The sequence below is a fragment of the Aulonocara sp. 'chitande type north' Nkhata Bay genome, linkage group LG6 (assembly GCF_057382095.1).
Source record: "Aulonocara sp. 'chitande type north' Nkhata Bay isolate Kocher_YH1m ecotype deep benthic linkage group LG6, A_spYH_male_GT1.1, whole genome shotgun sequence".
NCBI lineage: Eukaryota > Metazoa > Chordata > Actinopteri > Cichliformes > Cichlidae > Aulonocara > Aulonocara sp. 'chitande type north' Nkhata Bay.
In genome coordinates this window covers 257,333-274,829 of record NC_141349.1, presented here as the reverse complement: position 1 = coordinate 274,829, position 17,497 = coordinate 257,333, and the positions used below count along the sequence as shown (strand labels likewise).

The following is a 17,497-nucleotide window of genomic DNA, read 5'->3' as shown; positions in this document are numbered from 1 at the left end:
GACCACTGCTACACTACGGTCAAGGACGGCTACAAGGCACAATCCCGCCCCCCGTTTGGCAAATCTGATCACGCCGCCATCTTCCTCATGCCAAAATACAAACAAAGGCTGAAACAGGAAGTTCCGGTTCAGAGGAAGGTCGCGCGCTGGACGGATCAATCGGTGGCCGCGTTACAGGACGCACTCGATGACGCAGACTGGGGCATGTTCAGAAACAGCTCCGACTATGACGTCAACGTGTTTACGGAAGCGGTTGTGGGATTCATCGGGAAACTAGCGGATGATACCGTGGAGACAAAGACTATCACAACGTTTCCCAACCAGAAGCCGTGGGTGGATAAAACCATCCGCGACGCTCTGAGATCCCGCACCGCTGCCTACAACACGGGACTCATGACGGGGGACATGGACCCGTACAAAGCCGCGTCATATAACGTGTGGAGGGCAGTGAAAGAGGCGAAGCAGCGCTACGGGAGGAAACTAGAGTCACAACTCCAACAGAGTGACTCTAGGAGCCTGTGGCGGGGACTAAGGACAATAACGGACTATAAAGCACCAACAACCGGTATGACGAACGCGGCCGTGACTCTGGCAGACGAGCTGAACACTTTCTATGCTCGCTTCGAGGCTGCAGCTAAGGTCTCCAACAATGCTAGTGTTAGCGGCGCTAACGGCTGCAGACAGGAAGATACTGCCAGCACTGGAAACGTGCTCGTCATCTCCGAGCATGAAGTAAGGAGAGCCTTCAAGAGAGTGAACACCAGGAAAGCAGCAGGACCAGACGGCATCCCAGGTCGTATCCTAAGAGACTGCGCATACCAGCTAGCTCCTGTGTTCACTGAGATATTCAACATCTCTTTATCTCAGTCGGTGATCCCCACATGCTTCAAAGAGTCCATCATTGTTCCTGTCCCGAAGAAACCCCACCCTGCTTCTCTCAATGACTATCGCCCTGTAGCCCTCACCTCAGTAGTGATGAAGTGCTTTGAACGCCTGGTCAGAGACTTCATCATTTCTTCACTACCAGACACACTGGACCCACTACAGTTCGCTTACCGTCCAAATCGTTCCACAGACGATGCCATCTCTCATCTCCTCCACACATCACTCACTCACTTGGACACTAGAAGGGGGAATTATGTTAAAATGCTCTTCATAGACTACAGCTCTGCATTTAACACCATAATTCCCTCCACACTCACCACCAAGCTGGAGCATCTGGGACTCAGCTCATCTATGTGTCAGTGGATCTCCAACTTCCTAACTGGCAGACCGCAGGCAGTAAGGATGGGCGGACATGTCTCAGCCTCCACCACTCTCAGCACTGGAGCCCCCCAGGGGTGTGTTCTGAGCCCCCTGCTGTACTCTTTGTACACATATGACTGTGTAGCCACTACCAGCTCCACCACCATCATCAAGTTTGCTGACGACACCGTCGTGGTGGGCCTGATCTCTGATAACAACGAGACGGCCTACCTGAAGGAGATTAGGAATCTGGAGAACTGGTGCCAGAGGAACAACCTCCTTCTAAACGTCAGTAAGACAAAGGAGCTGATAGTGGACTTCAGCACTAAGCAGGAGAGGAACTACCAGACCCCCGTCATCAACGAGTGCCCAGTGGAGAGAGTGGACAGCTTCAAATACCTCGGAGTTCACATCACGCAGGACCTGTCATGGTCCTGTCACATCAACACCGTGGTGAAAAAGGCCCGACAGCGTCTCTACCACCTCAGACGCTTGAGAGACTTCCAACTGCCCTCCAAGGTGCTCAGGAACTTTTACTCGTGCACCATAGAGAGCATCCTGGCGGGAAACATCTTAACCTGGTTCGGGAACAGCACCATGCAGGACAGACGAGCTCTACAGAGGGTTGTGCGGTCAGCTGAGCGCACCATCCGCTCCGAGCTCCCTGACCTGCACTCAATCTACAGCAGGCGGTGCTGGACCAAGGCCAGGAAGATCGTGAAGGACCTCAGCCATCCCAACAACAGACTGTTCTCTCTGTTGAGGTCAGGAAAGCGATTCCGCTCCCTGAAGACCAACACAGAGAGACTGAGGAGGAGCTTCTTCCCGCAGGCGATACGGTCTCTCAATCACACCACCACACAGTACTGACCCACACATACAGTTCTTACACACACACTGGACTTTCTGGACTTTGGTTTTGCACAACACTGGTCACTATATTCTTCATTTCCGGTTAATACTTGTACAGCTGCTGTTATTGTGTATATATTTATTTATATTTATATTTCTTCATACATTCTTATATAGTTCTATATTGTGTATTTTGTTGTACAGTTATTTTATTTTCAACTTTAATTTATATTTTATTCCTTCCCAGTTAAATTTACCCTTCATTCTAATTTGTGTTGTACAGTTATTTCATTTTTAACCTTAATTTATATTCTATTCCTTCCTAGTTAAATTTACCCTTTTTAATTTTTCATATTTATTTCCTATCTTATTCATAGCCTTTTCCTTTTTTGTTTTCTTTAGGTCACGAGCAGTTGTCCAAGCATTTCACTACATATCGTACTGTGTATGACTGTGTACGTGACAAATAAAATTTGAATTTGAATTTGTTAAACTTTCAATGAAATTTGCAGATTGGTGGACTCGGTGGAGTTTAATAAATTCTGCCATCTGTTCTTTCTATGTAAAATATAACAGGATACTGGTGTAAATTCTCTACCATCTCACACTTCTGTTTAATCAGTTCTCTGTTTGACATTTATTCATCTGTGTAAAAACTCTAACTTTAATCTCAGCCAAACCAATTTACTGAGGAACAACTAACACACTGAAAAAAGCCAAACAATAACATTTTTAAATGATCTGAGTGACTTATATATCATGTTTAACCTGAGTAGCGAAAGACCTCTAGCTATCGAGCTGGTGGGTCTCCGAAAACGTCAGAGCACTTTTGCAACTGTGTGATGTCTTAAAAAAAACGAGCAGATATTTAAAGTTTACATAGCTATGAGTAGTTTTATGGACAAAACCCACCAGGTCATTCAGTGTTCCCTTAGTGCTAATGTATATAAGAGATGTTGGTGTACTATAACTGAAGTAATGTTGTTAAGTCCTTAAAGTCATATTCTTTTATTGTCGTGACTGTATTTGAAGCTATTTTTATTTTTGTATGATACCTGATTTATATGGAATATGGCTGAACTAGAGCTGGGCGATATGAGATTTTTTCATATCACGATATGTTTTTTTCATTTCAGGCGATAACGATATCTATCACGATATAAGCCAAATAACTATATTTGTAAGATTTAAATGTGCCGTTGCTCACAAGTAAAATGTGAAATAATCAGCAGCTTGTTTTTATTTAAATATTTATTTCCCATAATAAGTTCAACAGGGTAGATGTACTTAAGGAACATGAGACTTTTTCAGATAAATAAAGGCAAATATTGCAAACTACACAAAAGGCAGCCGCTAAAGCGTTTAAGTTTCAAAATAGAACAAACGAAACAGCCTAATTTGTCAATTCCACTTAGAAACAAAATATAAATTCTAAAAATAAATCTTAGTTTGTTTTACAGAAGAACAGACAAAACTGACTAACTTTTGTCAATATCAAATAAACTGAGAACTAAAAGGAAATTCTCAATCTCTCCTTGTTGTATAGCTGAGCTTTTCAAACAGTTTTAACAGTTACTTTAGTCTGACAAAAGCCGAATGACGAATTAGCGCTTCCAGTCAGAGACTGAGGCTACGTCCACACGTACACGGGTATTTTTGAAAACGGAGATTTTCCGTTTTCGTTTTAAAAAATAATCCCGTCCACACATAAAGGCAGAAATGAAGGAAAACGCTGCTATGAACATGCCAAAGCAGCAGGTGGCGCTAGATTCCTAACCGTGCAGAAATGTTGGCCAATCAGAAGTCTAGAAGCCTCGGTGGGAAAAAGTAAACAAAGCTGGGGCATAGAAGCAGAACCGAGTCGTCTGTGTGGACGGACAGTAACTGTGTGTATATGTAAGCATTTAAACACTGCAGAGAGTAGAATTAACAGTATTGTAGAAATTCATTTCACCGAAACAATAACGTGGCGCACAGTGTGACGCATGCACCAGTTTATTGTATTTCCAGACTTGCTTTCGGCACAATTTACAGTGCACGCTACTCTGTTTTTTGTCAGACTTGAAATAGCCGAAATACCTTCAAACTACGGAACTTCTATGGCTCTTCCGTTCGACAATCTCTCCGGCGTTGGAACCATCATCTGTTTTCTCTTCGGTCACGCTCGGTTGATTTTTCTAGTCGGCACACTCATTTCCTCCATTACGCGCTGGCTGCTTCCCAAACAAACACACGTGCGGCTTGGCACTTGTGCTGTACGTAACAAGTCACGCGACGTGACGCTGCGGCTGTGATTGGTTCGGCTCTGCGCTACTTAATTTGGATTGGCTGACCTTTTTTTTTTTTTTTTTTTTCTTTTTTAAGAGGACAAGAGCGGCGAGGTCTATCGCGATACATATCGTTATCGTTCTATCACCCAGCTCTAGGCTGAAGTAAACTAAAGTATAAAATACATTTGTTTAATAGTAATTTAACATTTTATAATTCACATATTAAACTATGAATTAAATGGTTTAAAAGCATGTAGAATAGCATATGTAGGCAAGTATATTTCTCCCTTTTTTTTTTAATTTATCAAGAAGCTGAGACAAAAAGGAAAAACAAAGAAACAGGGCAGGGTTCGGTGGTTGAATCATCTGTCCCCACCAATGCCAAAACCAAATCTACACCCTTGAACACAGAAATAAGTGGAAAATCTGGAGGGACAAAAAACATTGACAACTGAAAACAGAATAGCGGGAGTACCCAGTAGGAGAAGAGCTTCTAACTCACTGTTGCTGAAGCAGGACATGCATTTTTTGTTGATAACACTAAAACTAAAATGTCCGTTTAAAAACAGAAGGATAAACATTAACAACAACTCAGACTCTAATTTGAAGTCAACATTTAGCGAGCGAAAGACCTTTGGTCTTCATTAACAGCAGTGAGATACAGGCCAACTCAGGTTTGGGAGCTGTTCAGAGTATTAAGGCCTAATAATCTTATTTAGCAGCAAAATGTGAGATCAAATTCAGCTAGCGGCCTCTGGGCTTTCACCGCTGCTTTCCGTCATTAACAGTTAAGGACTGTAATATTACAATGACATTACTTTGTTACGTGCATAAACCTATCCATGTTACCAGCGGTTTAATTAGGAGAAAATCTAAACAAGCACCATGTGTCGAAAGAACAACGGACAATAAAGTTAAGAGGTGAAATTTGTGTCTTCAAACTGGTTAAATCTGGTTTCTGCTCACAGACTGACGAAAAAGAAAAAAGTTAGCTTACCTAACAGGTGAAAAATATCAGCGAGAGCGGTTATGCTAACACTACCAGAACCCCCACAGACAATAAGAAATTTATAAATAACAAGGTTCCTACTTCTTTCCCTTTCTCGCCGGGTTTAGTGGACGCAGTCCCGCGTGCTTCTCCAGCGCCCTTCTCTGTCCGGTCGGGAGCTTTGATGCACAGGCGTGTCCGCTAACAGCTCTGCCAGTAAGAAAAGTTGCTGTCAGGTATGTGTCAGGTGAAAATGTTACACCCTAGCTGCTGTTTGTTCCTCTTCAAATGCAAAGCCTTTGAGAAAAACGGCGAAACGGAGTGGCTGGAAACGTCTGTTAGTTCGGAGCAATAAGATGCATGCTCCAATCACGCATTAAATCAGCCAATCGCCGAGCTCCAAAACTCGTGATTGGCTGATTGTTTTTTGTTTATTTTTTCCCCCCTCTAGCTTTATTTCAACTGGAACAATAACAGCAAATATTATACATGGAGGAGACGTTGTACAATTGTAGTGCAAAATTATAATAAAGTGGAAGAGTATGTATAACTAAACAAATAAGAGACAATGATTAAAAGGGAGAAAAATAGAAAATTACGTTTTTGTTGTTGTTGTTTTTTTAAAAACAAAGCAAGACACACAGTAACATTTTAATAATCAAATAATAGTGATTTTTTTAAGCTTTCTTCTTGTGATAAGATAAGACAAGATAAAATAAGATAAGATAACCTTTATTAGTCCCACGTGTGGGAAATTTGTTTTATTACAGCAGTGGACAGTGCAAAGTTGCATAGAGAAATTAGAGAAATTGGAACTGGAATAATATATCTATGAGATACTGTACACAATAGAATAGAATAAAATTAAAATAAAATACTATATACATTGTATATAGTATTTTATTTTATTGTAGCTCTAGTAATAAATAATAATGTAAGGATTCTGGATCAGCACCGTGATGCCCATAGTATATACAGTATTCTGAAGAAGGTCTAAAATCTCACTGTGTGTGCGTGCATGTGTGTGTTTTATTTAGATGGATTTAAAAAAAAAATATTACTCATGATTAGGGATGGGTATCGTTTAGGTTTTATCCGATACCGGTGCCAAATCGGTACTTTTGAAACGGTGCCGGTGCTCAAACGGTGCTCAAACCGGTGCTTAAAGAATGGAGAACACAAAATTGGTCCAAAAACCTCTCATGTTCAGCTGGTTTTTGTAAAAAGATAACAATGTTAGCCTTTTCTGCAGCTATGGGGCATATATGGTATCACTCTTGGCTGGAAGCAGTGCTTAAACAATGGAAAAAACACAAACTTTGTCCAAAAACCTCTCATGTTTAGCTGTTTCCCTCTTTTTCTTTGGTCATTTTAGTCTTTTTGGCCAGGGTGAAGGGAGTACCTGCCATCAAACAAGAAGACAGCCGCATGTAGCTATGATGATGTTTGCTAGTTCACCTTACATGCATTAATGTAATAACGTGGTTAGCCTACTCAACGTAAATTACACACGAACAACATTAAGCTACTCACGCAGAGAAGAATGGCTACTGCTGCATCATCATCCTCATCATTTCTGCTACACTGGCAGGGCTAGGGGCCAGGACTCTCCTCTTCGGGTTTTTGGGGGATGTTGCTAACATGTTGCTCCGATAACAGGCACCACACCCACAGTAGATGTGCTCGGTGTGAGGTCTCACAGCAAGCTATCAAATACGGCGCATTTCTCGGCTTTTTAAAAAAAATGCTATGTGTCGCCAGGTGTTTCATCGGATTCGAGGTGTTACCTCCTTTGACAGTATCAGCTTAAAGCACTTGTTGCTGCTGAGTTTGCATATTTTGCTGTGAAGTACAGCCAGACTTTTGACCGCTTCGGCTTGGGCATTTTTAATCTGTAGCTCTGCTCTAAAAGAACGTACGTACCTGGACCCGCCTACTATCCTCGGAAACGTAAAATGATTGGCTAGAAGTGTATCACAGCTCAGGAAAAAAAAGCACCGAAATAAAGCACCGAAATGTGCGCTGCTTTTCGGTCTGGTTACTACCGTTTATGTCAGAACCGGTGCCCATCCCTACTCATGATATAACATTGTCCAGACATGCCTGGTAAGGACATGAGGAGGAAACAGTAGAAGCTGTGTGAGGCTACTAAAGGCAGTGCTATAACATTTTTCTGTCATCATTTTATTATAGATTAAGTGCAAGAGTTGTTAGGTGTGGATAATTAAATTATAGTTTATTGCAATAGCAAGTTGTGCCTTGTTCTCAGATAGACAGCAAGTGGAGAGTGATATAGAGTGATGGGATGGAAGAAAGAAGAGAAGCAAAGAGTGATTCACAGGCGGAGCCTAAATTATTTCTCACAGTTTTTTGTTGCCTTATGGTTCCAAGTGCTGTCACCAATCTTTGCATTTTGTTATTATCTCATGATACTTGTTTAATCAGCTACCATCTCTCCTATGGACTTTTTAATGTTTACAGTCTCAGATCAACACAGCCCTGCCCTCCAGCACTATCCACAGCAAACCCTCAATAGCAACATTGCACCCATCAGGTAAAACATTGGCTACGTTTGCTTTGCCTTGTTGCCCATATTAGATTCTTGATGAATGTGTGTTGTTGTTATTCAGCCTGGTTCAATGTGCCCCTTTTTAACTTTGAGCACCCGCCCCTTTAAACCTCTCTGCACGGCCCTGCCAGCAGGTACTGAAGACTGTTATCCGTTTCGCTGTCACCGTCCGTGAGGTTTTTTTCCCCCAAAAGGTCAAGGCCCGCCGCTCGCACACTCTGTCTGCGCATGCGCATCTCAACGACTGACCCCCTCCATCCGCTCCCGGGAGGTTATAGTATGATGTGTTCTGACATCACTCTCTCTCTCCCTGTCATTTATTTGGCTCGAAACACATATTAACAAATTGCTCAGTGATGAACAACTACTCAGATCATTTACCTAAGCTGTGTGCTTTGTCAAAATGAAGTGTGTGTTCATTACACTGACATTCTGTTCTGAAATTGTTATTTACTTGTATTTTATAATTTGACTTTACATACTGCTGGGTGGTTTGTAAAGTTTACAATAACTAGTATTATCATTATGCTATATTTTCAAAAATATATAATAATCTCAAAAGTAATGCCTTGGAGTAGAAAATAGTAATACTTCATTAAAATTTAAAACTAAAGTACAGTATTTGAATGTGTGTATTGTGTCTATTGTTTGCAAATATTTCCAACTTTTATTTACACTGAACAAAAATATAAACGCAACACCTTTGTTACTGCTCCCATTCCCCATGGGATGGACGTAGAGACCTAAAATTCATTCCAGATACACAATATAACCATCCCTCCCAAACAGTGGTCACAAATCAGTCCAAATGTGTGGTAGTGGGCACATCTGCTATATTGAGATAATCCATCCCACCTCACAGGTGTGCCACATCAGGATGCTGATCTGACATCATGAGTAGTGCACAGGTGTACCTCAGACTGCCCACAACAAAAGGCCACCCTGGAATGTGCAGTTTTGTCTCACAGCAAAATGCCACAGATGCCACAAGCAATGAGGGAGCGTGCAATTGGCATGCTGACAGCAGGAATGTCAACCAGATCTGTCGCCCGTGCATTGAATGTTCATTTCTCAACCATAAGCCGTCTCCACAGGCGTTTCAGAGAATATGGCAGCACATACAACCGGCCTCACAACCGCAGACCTCGTGTAACCACACCAGCCCAGGACCTCCACATCCAGCAGGTTCACCTCCAAGATCATCTGAGACCAGCCACCCAGACAGCTGCTGGAACAATTGGTTTGCACAACCAAACAATTTCTGCACAAACTGTCAGAAACCGTCTCAGGGACGCTCAACTGCATGCCCGTCGTCCTCATCGGGGTCTTGACCTGACTCCAGCTCGTCGCCGTAACAGACTTCTGTGGGCAAATGCTCACATTCGATGGCGTCTGGCACGTTGGAGAGGTGTGTGCTTCACGGATGAATCATGGTTCACATTGTTCAGGGCAGATGGCAGCTGAGAATGTCCCAGTTCTTGCATGGCCAGCATACTCACCGGACATGTCACCCATTGAGCATGTTCGGGATGTGCTTGACCGGCGTATACGACAGCGTGTACCAGTTCCCACGAATATCCAACAACCTCGCACAGCCATTGAAGTGGAGTGGACCAACATTCCACAGGCCACAATTGACAATCTGATAGACTCCATGCGACGATGTGTTGCACTGCATGAGGCAAATGGTGGTCACACCAGATACTGACCGGTTCTGGGTCCCCAGACCCCCAATAGCGCAAAAAACTGCACATTCCAGGGTGGCCTTTTGTTGTGGGCAGTCTGAGGTACACCTGTGCACTACTCATGATGTCAGATCAGCATCCTGATGTGGCACACCTGTGAGGTGGGATGGATTATCTCAATATAGCAGATGTGCCCACTACCACACATTTGGACTGATTTGTGACCACTGTTTGGGAGGGATGGTTATATTGTGTATCTGGAATGAATTTTAGGTCTCTACGTCCATCCCATGGGGAATGGGAGCAAAAACAAAAGTGTTGCGTTTATATTTTTGTTCAGTGTAAATATTACGTTTCCTACCATCTTCTCTTAAAGGGTAATTGCCAGGTATCCCGCCCTTCCCCTTCGCACACACATGCACACAAAGAAAACACACAGTATAATTCACAGCCTCATTATAGTGAATAAATATTTATGCCATTTACACCATCAAACTTAGATTGCTAAGGATGAAGAACCGTTTGTTCTTTAAAGAACCATTTGTAATAGCTGAAGAACCATCCACAAAATAAAAAGGTTCTTTGACGTATGATGGTTCTTTAAAGAACCATGAAGACATCTGAAGAACCATTTAAGAACCATAATTTTTCTGAGTGTAGAGCAGAGCTGGCCTGTTCAGTCTCTTCCTGTCCCCCGGTAGAGAGTGTCCCGATTCGTGATTGAGGTGTGAGACAAATGACCACTGGTCCAAGTGTGTCAAAACAATGATTTTATTAAACACATGTATGGGAAGATACACAGCTCAATATTGTTAACACAGATCTCCCGTCAAAACATACTTTCAGAATAGTTTTATTATGTCAGGATTCATGCCTCTTCTTGCGTCAGAAAGAATATCACATGCATAGGTTATAATTAATGACAGTTAAACAAGTTTCCGTGTTCAACAGCATTTTGCCCTATATGGTTGTCTGGCTTCTCCAGATGTTTCCTGTAGACTTATTCATGGCATGCTTATCTTTAACACCTTCTGCGTCACTAAGCAGAGACAAGCAGAGCAAGATGTGCTTCACCTTTACCCTAGAAATTGTACTTAATGTCTGTGTGTATGTAAGCATGTTGTGCATTCATTCACAGCACTCCAAGTCATTCCTACAATATATCAGTTCAGACATCACGCTGAACGAAGCTTCCGACGACCTTCACAGGACTGAGTGCTTAACTCTCTCATGAGCACATATGCAATGTGTGTAATAACATGATTAAACTATATGTTTAATAAATTGAATAAATGTTTTCATCAACTGCCACTGCTCAAAGCTTAATAAAAAGGATATAAAAGAATAAACATGATATAAAAATGATATAATTCCCACAAGAGGTTGTCCAGCAGACAAAAAAGATAGCTAAAAGATAGCCGAGGCCACCACAGAGTCATAGGTCTTCAGGAGTGGGCCCTTCACTCCAAAAGACCTGAGTCTCCGCAGCAGATACAGCCTGCCCTGCCCTTTCCTGTAGAGTAAATGGTAAATGAACTGATTCTTATATAGCGCTTTTCTACTCTCCCGGAGTACTCAAAGCACTCTATACAACATGCCTCATTCACCCCCACTCATACAAGCCCAGTCTAAACTTTCACTTTCATTTCATTTATTTATTTATTTCACACTTGGTACAAAAATTTCCACAGTTAGTTCTTTCAGACAAACCAACCACACTTTCTATCAGTAAAGCAGGAAGAAAAAAATATTCTTATTAAACCCTGCCCCCTATCTACAATCCAACTTATATTGCAAGTGGGCACCAAAAATCAAGGAACAAACCAACATTAACATTTATCTCCGGTCCTAACTGTCATGGTCCTGGGTCGAGCGACCCAGTGTTTGAGTTTTATGTATCTTTTGTATTTATTTGTGCCTTAGCTTAGTTCACCTAGTTAATTTCTAGATTGCTGTTTAGTCTTGTTGTCTCCCCCTACTAAGCTAAAGCACAAATAAATACAAAAGATACATAAAACTCAAACACTGGGTCACTCGACCCAGGACCATGACAGAATCATTCGTATCACTTTCTTCTGTAATAAGTTTAGAGGTTTTATAGTATTCTCATATGTATTCCCCCAAACTTCGACACAGTAACTAAGTATGAGAAAAACAATGAAAAATATAAAATGCGCATTGCTTTGTAGTCTAATAAATCTCTTACATTTCCCAAAATATAAATGTTTTTAACCATCTTCTTTCTAATATACTCAATATGTGATTTCCACGTCAAATTTTCATCTACTATTACACCCAAAAAAGCGAAATTCAATAACTCTTTCAATCAATTCTCCATTAATGGACATAATGACTTCTTCCTCCTTTACACGATTGCCAAATATCATGAATTTCGTTTTTGTCAGATTCAAAGATAATTTATTTACATCAAACCATTTTTTTAATCTTAAGTCTGATAAAAACCTCATAAAAATGATTTTTTTTCTTTGTTTTTGGGTAAAAAATAAATTAAATCATCAGTTATTGTGATTATTGTTTCACAACCAGAGTCGGTTGCTTTAACAGATGATCACGGACGGGTTTATGTCAACGTTAATTTAGAAAGCTGTTTTTAAACTACTTCAAGTTTTTTACTGGCAGCAAATAATCACATCTGTTGTCCTCTGGGCTCAAAAATGACCCCGTTTGCTTTGACTGTTTATAAAGCAATAAGTATAAAATATCATCCATCTCTGTGTTTCAAGGTTTTATTCAACTTTATTCCAACTCATTACCTGACATTACCAGTTTTTATTATTTATTTTATTTTATTTTCAGTTGTTAAAGACGGGACAGACATGAGTGAGGGATAGGAAAGGGAGAGAGAAAGAGGAAGGAAAAGAAAAACAGAAGGGGAGAGGGACAGTGAGAAAGGGGAAAAAAATAAAAAATAAAATTTAAAAAATAAAATAAAATAAAATAAAATAAAATCTCCTGGATCACCTGTTGAGGGAGAAAGAATAGAAAACAAGCAAAAAAACCCAAAGCAACGTACTAAACACAACACCATCGCATTAATCTAGCTAAGTGTAAACAGCAGTAAATACTAAATATTCAATGTTGTTGTGCAGCACGCAGGACAGACAGCGCACAATGTGCTTTGAAGTAGCAGCCAAGAAAGGTGTAATTTAAGTCTACGAACAGTGAACACCCGTGTGCATACCTGTGTGGATCAGCGCGCTTGTATTCAGATGGTTTCCACATGTAATGGTCTGCAAGAGGATGTAGCGAGCCATAGCCCCGTCCCCCAGGGCATGAAGCAGGCATGGAAGAGATCCAGGCCCCAGACATCCAGAGGACTCAGAGTGCGAGAGCCCAAGGAGGACCACCGGAGGGGCATCCGTGCCACCCTCATGGGAAGGGCTGAGGATACCCAGACGAGGCGTCACCCAGTAGCCGCTGAGCAGAAGCTAGAGGGGGGTGCGGCTCTGCTGGCAGCCAGCTGTGCCAGAGTGAACCGAGCCTGAGGGCCCCCCGCACCCCGGAGGAGGCCTGACCGAGCAACAGGCGCCAGGCCCCGCCAAGTAGCCACCAGGAGTGAGCTGGTACATACCTGAGCGCCCAGCCCCGGACACCAAGAACCACCAATGCACCGACCCCTGAGGGCATCAGTCACTGGCAGGGAGTGTGGTGAGGGGAGATAGGCCTTGGAGGGCCTGGGAGTTCCCAGAGAGGTGGAGTCTAAGACCCGACCTGACATATAGACACAGACAAACAGGCACACACAGACACAAACATGCATTCCCACCCTCATGCACACATATACAAACACTCAGCACTCACCCAACGTAAGGATTGATTTATTTATTAACTCAAAGGAGAGATACTAAACTAGACTGGGAAAATATAAACTTCACAGAGAGGTACACTAGGGAACAGCATGAGGGATGACATAAATACACAGAAGGCAATGAGGGACGTGGGAACACACGATGAGCACAGCTGAGGACAATTACACATAAGTGCAGAGTGGGACAAAGGAGTCTGTTGGTGTCACGACTGGGGCAGCAGCCGTGTGTTGTGTGGAAAAGAGGACTTGAAGGCAGCACTTACTGAGATGTGAGCGTAGTTTATTATGAAAACAGAATACAGTGGGGATGGCAAAACAGAACTAAGGATAAACTAAACTGTGAGAAACTAAACCATAGAACAACAAACCTGAACACAAAGGGAGGACAGCAGGGAGAACACGCAGTGGATTCACGGAGATGACGGAGTAATGCAGAGAAACACAGGGAATGAACACAGAGGATGAATACAGACGACGCAACGAGGAACAGAGTCAGACACACACTTTAAATACACAGAGGGACACTGGGAAATCACACACAGGTGGGAGACACAGCTGGACCTGATTAACCTGACGAGACAGGGGAACACTAACACCAGGGACCAATAGAGGGAGCACAAACTCAGAAACCCAGTATCCAAAACCCCAAAACACAAACCATCCCAAAAAAGCCCACAAATAATAATAATAATAATAAATAATAATAATAAAAATAATAATGATAATAATAATAACAACAATAAATACACCAAACACAAAATCACTGAGTCCACGGACTCGGGACCATGACAGGTGGTCTAAGATTATGGGAGATGCAATCGTTCGCTGAGGAGATTCCTCTGGTTGTTTATGACTATATGCAGAGGATACCCAACATTGTCCATAATGTCTAGCCGTTTTTGTAGTGTCCTCTTTGTCATGGTCTGGAGTCTGCGACTCCGTGTTTATGTTTAGTTTATTAGTGTTCTGTGGTTTTGGTTGCCTTGAGTGTTTGTACTCCTCTGTTTCATGGTTCATGTTCCTATGTTCTGTGTCCCCCAGTCTGTGTTACGTTGGTGGGTTATGTCATTGCGTGTATGTGTTTCCTGTTTTATTGTGAAGGTCTGCGTCTTATGTGAGTGTTTTCAGTTTGCCTCCCTAGTCTCGTCACGTAATCACTCCCAGCTGTGTTCCCCACCTGTGTGTAATCTCCCTGTGTTCTCTGAGTGTATTTAAGTTGTGTCTTCTGTCATGGTAGTTGCTGGTTCGTCTGTGTTGTTTCCCCTCGGTCTCCCTGCGTCTCTCCGTATGTATTTCCCCGGACCTCCCTGCATCCTCCTTTCTGGTTTGTCTTGTTAGTTTACCCAGTTTAGGTTTCCAGTTTCATGTTTTGCCACCATTGCTGTTTGTACTTACCCACCCCTGTAAATAAACACTCACCTGCACCAGAGCTGCCGCCTTTTTGGTCCTTTCTACAATTCCACACGGCTTGCCCCAGCAAACCGTGACACTCTTCTCTTCCATTGTCATCAGTGTCTAGATTTATGCTGACCACAGAGCCAGCCTTCCTGATCTGTTATTGTATATGTTTCATGTTTGTACAGAATGTTGTATTTTTTTAATTGTTATTGTGATGCATGTGTTTTTGACTTTTGCTGCCTTGATGCCAGGTCTCTCTTGGTAATGAGATTTTAATGTAAATGAGATTTTTACCTGGATAAATAAAGGACTAATAAGTGAAGATGTGGGAAAGTTGTTGAAGCTAGGTTAAGACAAAAGGTGGTGAAGCAGCGGGAATGAGGATCAGTACCTCCAAATCTGAGGCCATGGTTCTCAGCTGGAAAAGGGTGGAGTGCCGGGTCGGGGATGAGTTCCTGCCCCAAGTGGAGGAGTTCAAGTATCTCGGGGTCTTGTTCACGAGTGATGGGAGAAGGGAGCCGGAGATCGACAGACGGATTGGTGCAGCGGCTGCAGTGATGCGGACGCTGCACCGGTCCGTCGTGGTGAAGAGGGAGCTGAGTGTAAAAGCAAAGCTCTCAATTTACCGGTCGATCTACGTCCCTACCTCACCTATGCCCACGAGCTGTGGGTAGTGACCGAAAGAACGAGATCGCGGATACAAGCGGCAGAAATGAGCTTCCTCCGAAGGGTGGCTGGCCTCTCCCTTAGAGATAGGGTGAGAAGTTCGGCCATCCGGGAGGGGCTCAGAGTAGAGCAGCTGCTGCTCCACATCGAAAGGAGCCAGCTGAGGTGGTTCGGGCATCTGACAAGGATGCCCCCTGGGCGCCTCCTGGGTGAGGTGTTCCAGGCATGTCCAACCGGGAGGAGGCCCCGGGGCAGACCCAGGACACGCTGGAGAGATTATATCTCTCGGCTGGCCTGGGAATGCCTTGTTGTTCCCCCAGATAAGCTGGAGGAGGTGGCTGGGGAGAGGGAGGTCTGGGCCTCTTTGCTTAGGCTGCTGCCCCCGTGACCCGGCCTCGGATAAAGTGGATGAAGATGGATGGATGGATGGTGATGAACAGTGAGCAATAGTATGGCTTCATGCTGAGAAAGAGCTCTACAGATGCAATGTTGGCTTTGCTCTGATGTTTGTTGTGGAGAAGTTTTAAAGAAAGTCTGGGACTATGGGGGGCAGGAGTCAACCTCATTTAGCATTTATGTCTGAAAGTTCAAAATACACAGCAACAAAAACCGAAATGAACAAGGAAATCACAAAAAGTACAAATCTCCATGAGATACAAATTTGCTGGGGGACTTGGAGAAGGGAGATGCAGAGCTAAAGTTCACACAGTCATAATGACAGTGCCACAATGAACAGAGATATAAAGAGATATTGGCAGAGGATTCACCTGGCCAAGTAGTCAGAGGAGGCAGCTGGCTTGGAATACGAGGCAGGCCAAAGCAGAGGAAGCGGCTCCCAGCTCCACCCCTACTTGCTGTCACGGTTCTGGGTCAGTTTTGACCCAGTATTTTGAGTTCTTATGTTTTGGTTTATATTGGCATTATGAATTGTTCTTGGTTTCTCTGGTGCTTTGATTATTATGATAAATCTATGTTTTAGTTATTCTGGTGAGGGATTAGTTCTTAGGGTTGTTTCTCATGTTTAGTGTAGGTTTAGTTCAGTGTCTAGTCTGTCTCTCTGTCTAGTCCGTGTCTTAGTAAAGTGTGTCCTGTTTCCTGTTTTACTTTGAAGGTTCATGTTCATGTGTGATGTCAGCGTGTTCAGTTTTACTTCTCCCCCGTCTTGTTAGCCCTTAATACTTCCAGCTGTGTTCCCCACCTGTGTGTTATCTCCCTGTGTTCTTCTGTGTGTATTTAAGTCGTGTCTTCTTTTGTTGTAGTCGCTGGTCCATCTGTGAATCTACTGTGTATCTAATGTGTGTTTTCCCTGCTGTCACTATTGTCACAACCCGGCTCATAGGAAGTGACAATCAAGTGGGAGACCACACACAGGCTTTTAAAGGCTGTAAGTCATATTTAATAAAAATAAAGTAAAGCAACTTAAAGACAATTTAAAGGACATAACAGCCATAACTGAAACTTCCAAATGAACATGTGTGCCAGACAGAGAGAGCCAGAGCCCAAAGCCAGCGCCCTGCTGGTTCAGTCAAGGTGTCTTTATATACACTGGGACTGGCCTCTCAGGTGTGCTGCATCAATAATTGGGTCAGCTCCACCCACCTGCAAGAAACAGGTAAAAGAAAAAGCAAAACACAAAGCCAGCCCACTGGCCGTCACACTATCATGTACCTTTTGTCTACATACCTTCATGTTCTGGTTTGCTGCTTTGTAGTTTTAGTTTTGTCCCAGTTTAGTTTAGCTTTTATTCGGTTTTGCCATTTTTCACTGTGTGCTTTATCTTCAATCATCTCAGTGAGTGCCTGCACTTGGATCCTCCTTTATTTTTCCTCACAGCTCTTCTCACTCTCTGTGACAGTACGGACCAGCCAGATTATGGATCCAGTGGCATTCGCCCCTCCCAAGGAGCTTCAGGAGGTTATAATTGACTCTGCTTCCAGGTTAGTCAACCTATGGCTGGAGCATGAGGGAGAGGGATTTCTCTGCACTCTGGAAGGC

At 43.0% G+C, this 17,497-nt stretch overlaps 1 protein-coding gene across 1 annotated transcript in view; it reads right to left on the bottom strand.

Annotated features, from left to right (window-relative positions):
• The window catches only part of LOC147326921 (fibrocystin-L-like), a 58,174-nt gene extending 52,513 nt beyond the window's left edge, over positions 1-5,661 (bottom strand). The window contains exon 1 of the mRNA XM_086294497.1: positions 5,458-5,661. The gene's annotated coding sequence lies outside the window, so the exon portion shown is untranslated. The remainder of the gene's footprint in view (positions 1-5,457) is intronic.
• Positions 5,662-17,497: the final 11,836 nt, after the last annotated feature.